Here is a 9,029-nt window from a genome sequence, read left to right as displayed (position 1 = left end):
TGTGCATTTCTTTTTTTATATTTTTATTTTTTTATTCTTTGTTTACATTCCAAATGATTTCCCCTTTCCCAGATCCCCCCTCCCCATATGTCCCATAAACCTTCTTCTCTCCACCCATTCTCCAATCACCTCCTTCCTTTTTCTCTCTCCTGATACTCCCCTCCAATGCTAGATCAATCCTTTCCAGGATCAGGGCCCTCTTTCATGGGAGTCATTTGTTATGCTATTTGTGCCTTGGGTATTCAGAGCTTCTGGGCTAATTAATATCCACTTATCAGAGATTGCATTCCATGTGTATTCTTTTGTGACTGGGTTACCTCACTTAGGATGATATTTTCAAGATCAAACCTTAAGAGGAGAGACTTCCTCTTTTTTTAATTGGGGAAGCATACAAGAGGGCAGCGAGGACTAAATGTCATCAAGATACATTGTAGATCACTCTCACATGGAAATCTGTTAGTGCATAGCCTTATTTACTCTCTGAGTGTTGCAAACAAGTGCTGAGTCAATGTGAAAGGATAAATGTCAAAGTTTCCAGCCATAGTACACAAAAAGTCTTTAATCACAGCACCTGGGAGGCAGGAACAGATGTTTTTTTTCTAAGTTCCCTGTCAGCCTGGACAACATAAGTACTACCGGGCTTCAGGACAGACATTGTTTCACACAGAAATCCAGTCACAAGGAAAAAGAAGGGAGAAGGAAAAGGTGGAAAGGAGAGAAAAGAGAAATAAATAACCAGGACAAGGTTGTCCACCATCACCTGCTAATCCTATTTCCTGACAGTCAGGCCTCTCATTTAATGTGCTTTTGGGAAACAGGAATAGGCACAAGACTCGAGAGTTTGAATCAAAGTTAACTTTTACTATAGAATTAAAATAACTTTTTAAAGAATCTAGGAATCTCTTTGAGCATTCAATTATGTAAATAAAAGAAGGGATTCTGTGAAATTTTAGGGAAACATCAATGTGTTCTGATTAGCTTCACTTGTGCACAGGGCCAAAGTCAGAGGCATTGAAGAGAATAGTTGTCCACCCTCAGGTCATAGTGAGCTTCTTTCTGCCAGTCTGTCAGCAACAGTGAGTTTGTCGTGTCATCCCTTGTTCACGACAGTAACTTTGTGTGAGGTAGACACAAACTCTATCCTCAGTGGGCAAGTCATTAGCAATTCATGGAAATCACATGCTGTAGAAAACATGTTCAGGCAAGGTCTTTACTGTCTCTAGGCCAGATAGATTTTCCTGGTATATTATGATGTGTTTTGTGGCTAGATTGGTCAGTCAGGAATATGACCATCAGGACAACTTGGTTGCAGGACTGGACAAACTGGAGCAAGTGACATGGCGTATGAGGAGTGGAGAAAGTCTTCCTTTTCCTATTTATTTTATATAAATGTAACAACTTCCTCAGGGCTGTAGTCATCTCCTCTTGTATTCCAGGGTTTGAGAGGTGGTCACTGTGTTATCAAAGTTCTTTTCACATCTATGATGAACTGCAAATTCAATATGAAGTGAAAATCAAAGTACAGCTGTCACTACTTTAATGGTATAAGCCTCAATTGGCATCCACAAAAGTGCTTCTGGGAACCTAGCAGAAACACTAGCATCTTTTCCTGGAAATACATCTTTTTCAGTTTCCCATGATGGGGTACCAGACTATAATGAAGAGTGTCATGTGGAGAAACATCATATTATGCAGTTTGTATTAGAAACTGAATATTGGTGTAGACTCATCTCAGATTAAAGTCAACCCAAAAGAAAGTAAGTTTCTCTTGAGTCAGAAAATTCTCTTAATTATTCAAAAATCAATTTGTTATTCAGGGTTACATTTTGAGTAGATGAAAAATATAGACCAATATCTGGGACCATTGAGATATGTTTCTTTGGCAGTAGGTTATTGTTGGAATTGCAATCTGTCCCATATTGACCCTGCATCAGGTAAGGCAGACTAGATTTGGGTGCACTGGAGCCTTACACGCATACTGGTGCATGGTCAAAAATTTTGTCTTAAGCTCTTAATAAATATGCTATATAAAATAATTAATTTCTAATTGCTATGAACTCGTCATATACCATTCTATCTTTAAATAAAACTTATATAGACTATATTTATATATAAAACTATATATATATAACTATATATAACTATATATACAACTATATATAACTATATATATATAACTGTATAATTATATAAGAATGTAACTATAACTATAACTATATATATATATATATATTTCCTTCTGGGCACTGTATATGATAATAGTATGCCTTCCATTCACACCAGTGCACATAAATGACATAGATACAATATGCATGACATAGAAACAACATGCATAACACCCATTGAACAGATATTTACACTACACTACATACAAATATATAATACATTCACATATATAAAACACACAGAGACATATATAGGTGCATATGCAGACACACACAAACATACTTAAACTTTCACACACACACACTCCCACAACAGAAGGTAAGTGAGATTTGATTCATCTCAAATATGTGACAGTTACCTTGATGTTCCAGGTGGTGACATGACTGCAGTCCTGCAATTGGAGAAAAGGAAATGTTGATAAGTCATGGAAAACTCCCATTTTGAAACAACTTATACATTTTATATTATACTAAAGGAGAGTCTCATGTGATCTAGGCTACACCATATATCCTAGAGAACACAGAAGGATCTTGGCATTATCCTCCTGACACCTGCTCTCCAGTGCTGTGTTAAAGGCAAGCAGCACCTTGGCAGATTCCAGAAGTGCTGGGAACTAGATCCAGGGCCTAAAGCTTGAAAAACAAGCACTCTCCCTACTGAGCCCTGTCCCCAACCTCTAATTAAAAAGCTCACTGTAGGGCAATAGTTCTCAGCCTAGAGAGTGTGATTGCAGTGTTGGTGGCAGCTATGGGAAAGGGTCTAGGGACCAGTACTCCTACATAGTTCTCCTTATGGTCAGAGTAGGTGTGTCACAACCACGTACCTTGGCACATTTTATCCAGAGTCACTTGCAAAATATTGCTTTATTACAAGGACCAGTAAGTGCAGTGTCATATTGGAGTCATGATATAAATCACATAGTAAAAGTTACCTAATAATTTTTGAGGGATGCTCAAATATGGCATACAGAAACGGAAGGATTAATCAGTCTATCACAGTTTGTCTATGTAGGGTCAGATAGCTTCTTACTCATGATTCACCTGCCATAGCTGCCCTGCTGCTGGCATTACAGGTATGCTTTACATTGGCCAGAACTAGAAAGGGTCTTTACAACAGAGAACCTTTGGATTGGAGTTCTAGGCATTTTTATAATCGTGCAATCTTTTTAACATCCCAGTACCTAAACATTATTGTCTCCCAAGATAGGGCTATGTAGTTTAGATCAGATCTGCAAGAAAAGTCTTTCTCACATTCAACTAAAAATCATTCTCTGCTTTTGATCCATGAGAGTACACAAAGGGAATCTGGGGAAATCTTACAGTGTGTAACAGTATCCACTGATCGTGCAGGGAAGCAAGCACTTCACAATAACCTGACTCCAGATCTAGGGCATCTGCCAAACTCTTCTCACCACAACAGGTACTGAAACCACAGATAAAGGCATAAACTAAAAATAGTATCTGTTTTCACATGTCTACACAATGATGCTACAGAAGGAAGATAATATATGTGTCTTATAAAAGAAATCTTAAATTTTATTAGGTCTCAGTATTTTTGATAAGGAGAATAATGCAAAATGTATACACATATACATTTATAAGTATATAGAAGCACACACACAGAGAGAGAGAGAGAGAAAGAGAGAGAGAGAGAGAGAGAGAGAGAGAGAGAGAGAGAGAGAGAGAGAGAGATAGTATCTTAGATTACTTTGGATCTCTATGACTGAATTTCTGGTTCTTATCTATTTCATGGGACACATTTTGGTCCTTTCCCTATGTTGCTGCATCTCCTCTGAATCTATACTCAATGGAAGAGTCCTGGCTGATAGGCAGTAAAGAGATAGAATCTTACTATCTGGGTCTGATCGGACACACAGAGATCTGATCATACTAAGTGTGAGATCACAGACCACAACATAGGAGAAGAAATCACCTCCCTAGATGGTGAGAACCATACACTTCTAGAAAAAATTCCAGAACAAGATTTGCATAATTTACCTTTTGTGCAAGTTTGTCCTTTGCATACAGATCTCTGACTGAAAGTTTGTAACTGACATTGATAAAGAACAAAGTAACAGGGAATAAGCATTAAATAAGCTAATGAGTTTCATACTTTGTTCTTTTCCTCATGTTACTGGGGATGGAATTCAGAGCCTCAAGCATGCTGCTCTCACACTCTGACTCTGAGGTACACACACGTCCTCTTTCCTTAATCTTTTTCTGAGAGTATTAGTATCCTCAGATATCAGGATTATGGGGCAGAAAGGAATAGCATCTCAGAGACAGTGAATGGTCAGATTTCAAATATGAGAAAACGTACATTCACTAATCCCAGAATCATAGATATTTGGTTACTATGGATTTCTAAGAAGGGGGTGATGAAGCTGAACTGCCAGGAGGGTAAGGAAAAAATGATAAAAACCAATCAGCACTGTGTCCTGACTGAAAACACGGCCTTGATTACTTGCACAAAGATACATACACAAAAGAGAGCTGTGTCCTGTCTGTGGGCATGGAGCCCACTCTGTAGATAATTGGGTATTTATTTTAATCCAGTAGGTACCAGTGTGAAAATTCCAATTCTGAAATGAGAAAAGGCAGACTCACAGTTGCACACATTTGCCTCCAAGTCCAAGTTTCCTGTCTCTCATCTCCACCTTTCTCTCCACCTTCCTCCTTTCATTCAATTTTCCATTCCTCATTCCTCTTCTCTTCTTTCTCATATGTCTCTCCCTATCTCTCCCTTTTCTCTTTCCCTTCTTATCTCTCTCTTTTCCTCCCAACTCTCGTCTCATCTTCTCTGCAAAATGTTGCCATTCTCTTAGAAACTGTGAACTTATCTTCCTTTTGCAATTCATCATTGTCATCTTTGTCCTCCTTCTAGACCTTGTCATCCCTGTCCAATCTTAATTGCCCTCTAGTTTCTTATTTTTGTCCTTTCTTGTCTTTGATTTCTTTCCCCTTCTCTTCCATCTACATTCTCTCTCTCTCTCTCTCCCTCTCTCTCCCTCTCTTCCTTCCTTTCTTCTTTGTATTCTTTCTCTCGATATTCATTTTCCTTCTATTTTTCATAGTCCTCCTCCTTCTCCTAATCTTCTCAATGTCCTCCACTCTGTCCTCTGTGTCCTCCTTCTCTTTCCCCTGTGTGTAAAAAATTCTCTGTCTCACTGTCTCTGGATCCCTTTCTTGCACAATGAATTCTTGCCCATTGATTGTGAGGAACAAGGGACAATAATATAAAACTGGGGGTTAGCTTGTTTCTTTAGGACATCAAGTGACAAAACATATTATAAATTAATCACATTCATTGCTTATCCAACACTACTTTGCCTGAAGAATTCAGAAGAATACAGCGTTGGGAAGGAAGAGACATGGAACTCCCATATAGTGTTTCCTGTTGAATTTCTTCAATCTCTGCCTCTTAAAGTTACTTCTTAAAAGGTTGTCTTAAAAACCAGCAGTGGTGTCATCCTGTCTTTTAAGAGTGGTTGGTGATCATTAGAATATGCACATAAAAGGAAGGCATTCATAGCAATCAGTCAAGACATTCTGTACAAAGACAGTTTTTAAATAGTTTTGAGACATTGGTGATTTTGTATTGTAAATTCCAGACTTGACTCTCACATACTTACTGTTTATACTTGGGGGCACACACCACAGCAATGGATTCAGGGAGCACCACTTGATATCCAAAATGTGTGTGCAGTTCTGCACTTGACCAGAAGGCTGTCTGGGTTGGATGGGTCTGAGAAGACAAAAGAAGCAAAGAATTCTAAGTTAGCCCAGCCAGCTATGCTTGATTCACCAAGGAAGGGAGGCACAAGGAGCATTAACAATCTGTTCTCTCCTGTGATTTCCAAAATCCTTGAATGTAGACTGCCATCTGTCATGTGCAGCAGTAATGTGGAACCATCTTCTTTGTCCTCCTAATTCATAATGTTCAAAATGTACTGCATTTTTCTCATTTAGTGCCTTAGTTAGTGTTTTCATTCTTGTGAATCAACATCATGGTTAATCCAACACTTATAAAGGACAACATTTAATTGGGGCTGGCTTACAGGTACTGAGGTTTGGTCTGTTATCGACATAGCAGAAAGTATGATAACATTCAGGCAAACATGGTGCCTGGTGAGCATAGAGTTCTACATCTCGTTTGAAAGGCAAAAAGGAGAAAAATGACTCCTCCTCTCTCAAGGAGGACCTCAAAGTTCATGTGCAAAGAGACACTTCCTCCAACAATGCCAATGCTAGTCCATCAAGGCCATACCCCACAATACCCTGCCTGGGACAGGAGTATTCCAACCACTATACTTACTTTTAGCTTGTCCCTCAGTTAGGACAAGGCCCTTTTGGTCATCCACGCTTAGTTAAACCTGATGTCTAGACAGTAACTATTCCAAGTTTTGTCTTCACTTCTAACCAATCTCTGCTTCCGTCCTGACAACAGCAGACTTATTGCTTCATCAATATTTCTGATAACTTCTTCAACAATCTCTTTGATAATGCAGCTGTTTTTATTGTATCCTGCCCCTGAGACCCATGGGATTTCTCCCTATGTGAGAAGGAGCTACTTCTGTCCTTCTGATGTGGTATAGTATTACTGTCATATGCTCATACTATGTCTTTTTCCATTACTTTTCTTCTTCCTTCACTGGGTCTCCATATGTAAAAACCCACCAAACAATTGCTTGCATGAATGGTGATAAATCTTGCAGATGTTAAGCCCTGCAAGCCAGTTGTAAAAGTTATATTTCTACCCATTGCAATTGAATCACTGTTAGAATGGAAGCGGTGCACATGTAAAATGGAGGAAGACATGGTGAGAGCAAGAGGGGTTTCATTCTTCGAGGGAGAAAGTGAGATTTCGAGCAGGCTTCTAGCAGATTCTCGTTTCTTTCTCTAAGTTGTGTATGAACACAGAGGCTTCCCACATGAGCCATTAATCAACTGTGTTTATGTATGTATACTCACACCTAAGCTATCATTTAAAACATCAAGCTTTTGGGAATCTAAAGTGAAATCAATGAAAAAGTAAAAAATTAAAAAAAAAACAATAAACAAGAAGAAACCATGTCCAAACTATTTCACAGCTCCTACATGACAGTAATCTGCTAACCCATTCCCAAAGAGCACCCTCCTCTTCAAATTCCCCTAGATTCTAGGGCCTAGATGCCAGCTTCAGTATGACAGTTATAACAGAATCCACAATGGCCAATTTCTCATCAAGTGACTTTTGTTTTGAGGCACAATATTACTGTTCACTCAACGTGGCACCAAATTCACCAACTTGCACTCTATCCTCCTGAATGCTGGGGGGTCCAGGAGAGTGACAGTATAACTAGATTTTATGACATTACTGGACATTGCATTATCTGCCTTCCATGGTTTAAAATACATTAAGTCAATATCCCCAGAACTCCAGCAGGTTCCATCCTGAATTCCTGCTTCCTGTGTCCCCATCCTATGGCTTCTGTGAACCTCATATCCAGTGCCCTTTCAGCCTTGTTGTTCCTTCATCCCCACTGTGGTCCCTGATTTCCTCATTAGACATTCACCTAAGCTGCTAGGAATTGTTTCTCTTGCAGCCAGTTCTCCATATTTACCGAGTTCATGAGCCGCCTGCATGTTTAAGTGCCTCGGGTCCCTCTCTAGCCTTCTCACTTCATTCTCCCAATGTTGATGTAGTTGTAATATCTCACATGTGCCTTCAATTACAAACTTTATAACTACATCTCACTTTCAAGTTCTGTCCTCTTATACAAATCCTACTCTTGTTTATGAGATGAACACTGCCCTCACCATGATCCTAACTGGAATCCTGCCCTGTCTCAGACTCCTCAAACTTTATCCCTATTACCTGGATATCTGAATTCCCCTGATCACTCCTACACACACACACACAAGACTATCACCCCCCTTATCATCATTCCATGGTATCAGCTCCCAAACCTCACCTGACTTTCCCTAACCAAGCAGCTTTGCATCTCCTTCATTTTAACTTCTAGAGTATGGCTTTGATCACACCATAATTTTGCTCAGAATAGTCCACAATGTTTTCCCTCTACTCAAAATCACCACTACTTTTCCAGTCCATCCAAGACAAGGGATGGCATGGTTCTGATGGCTGATATCAACACATATCAGGCATTCTCTTCCAATACAAACCATAAATCCCAGCCAACAGAAATGCTCACTGATACAGGAGGTCAGTGTATCAATCTCCAATGCTATCCCCCTCCCCTATATACTGTTTTGGACTCCTCTTCCTAAGTTATCATAAGTTGCCTTACGTGTGGCAGTTCTTCCTCTGCAACCCACACTGGCCTACATTTTTCTCCGGTAGTATATTGTGCTTTTTGCCTCATGTGCCTTACTCATTTTCTCTATAATCTCCCATTTGAGTCCCAAGACACAAAAGGCCAAATTTCAATTGGGCATATTATATTATTGAAGTAGGCATTGCAGTAAGAATAGATGCAATTGGATGGAAGAACACGAAGTCACAGGAGACTGCCTCACACATCAGCACTTCTCAAGGTCTGACTCCAAGATCTTACAAAACCTAAGAGCAAACCACCTTGTTGTGGCTTATATTTAGCAAGTTACAAGAATTTCAATTGTTTTGTGAGCAGCAGTCTTTGAAAATGAGATACTCATCCAAAGGACTCTCTAGGCAAATAGTGTGTTCCCTTGAAAATCAAAAGATGTATGCTCTGCATGTGCAAATACTTGAAAACCTAGCTTGTAGGATCTCTTTGGTTGGGCACAAAGGAAGTACTTCTTCATAAATACAAAACATAATCATTAGAAAGGACACTCTTGGCATACTTAAGTTTCATTTTTACATCTTTTAGGTATGTGGTC

Source organism: Apodemus sylvaticus, chromosome 1 (assembly GCF_947179515.1).
Source record: "Apodemus sylvaticus chromosome 1, mApoSyl1.1, whole genome shotgun sequence".
NCBI lineage: Eukaryota > Metazoa > Chordata > Mammalia > Rodentia > Muridae > Apodemus > Apodemus sylvaticus.
The sequence above is the reverse complement of the archived record's forward strand: the minus strand, read 5'-3'. Positions refer to the sequence as shown.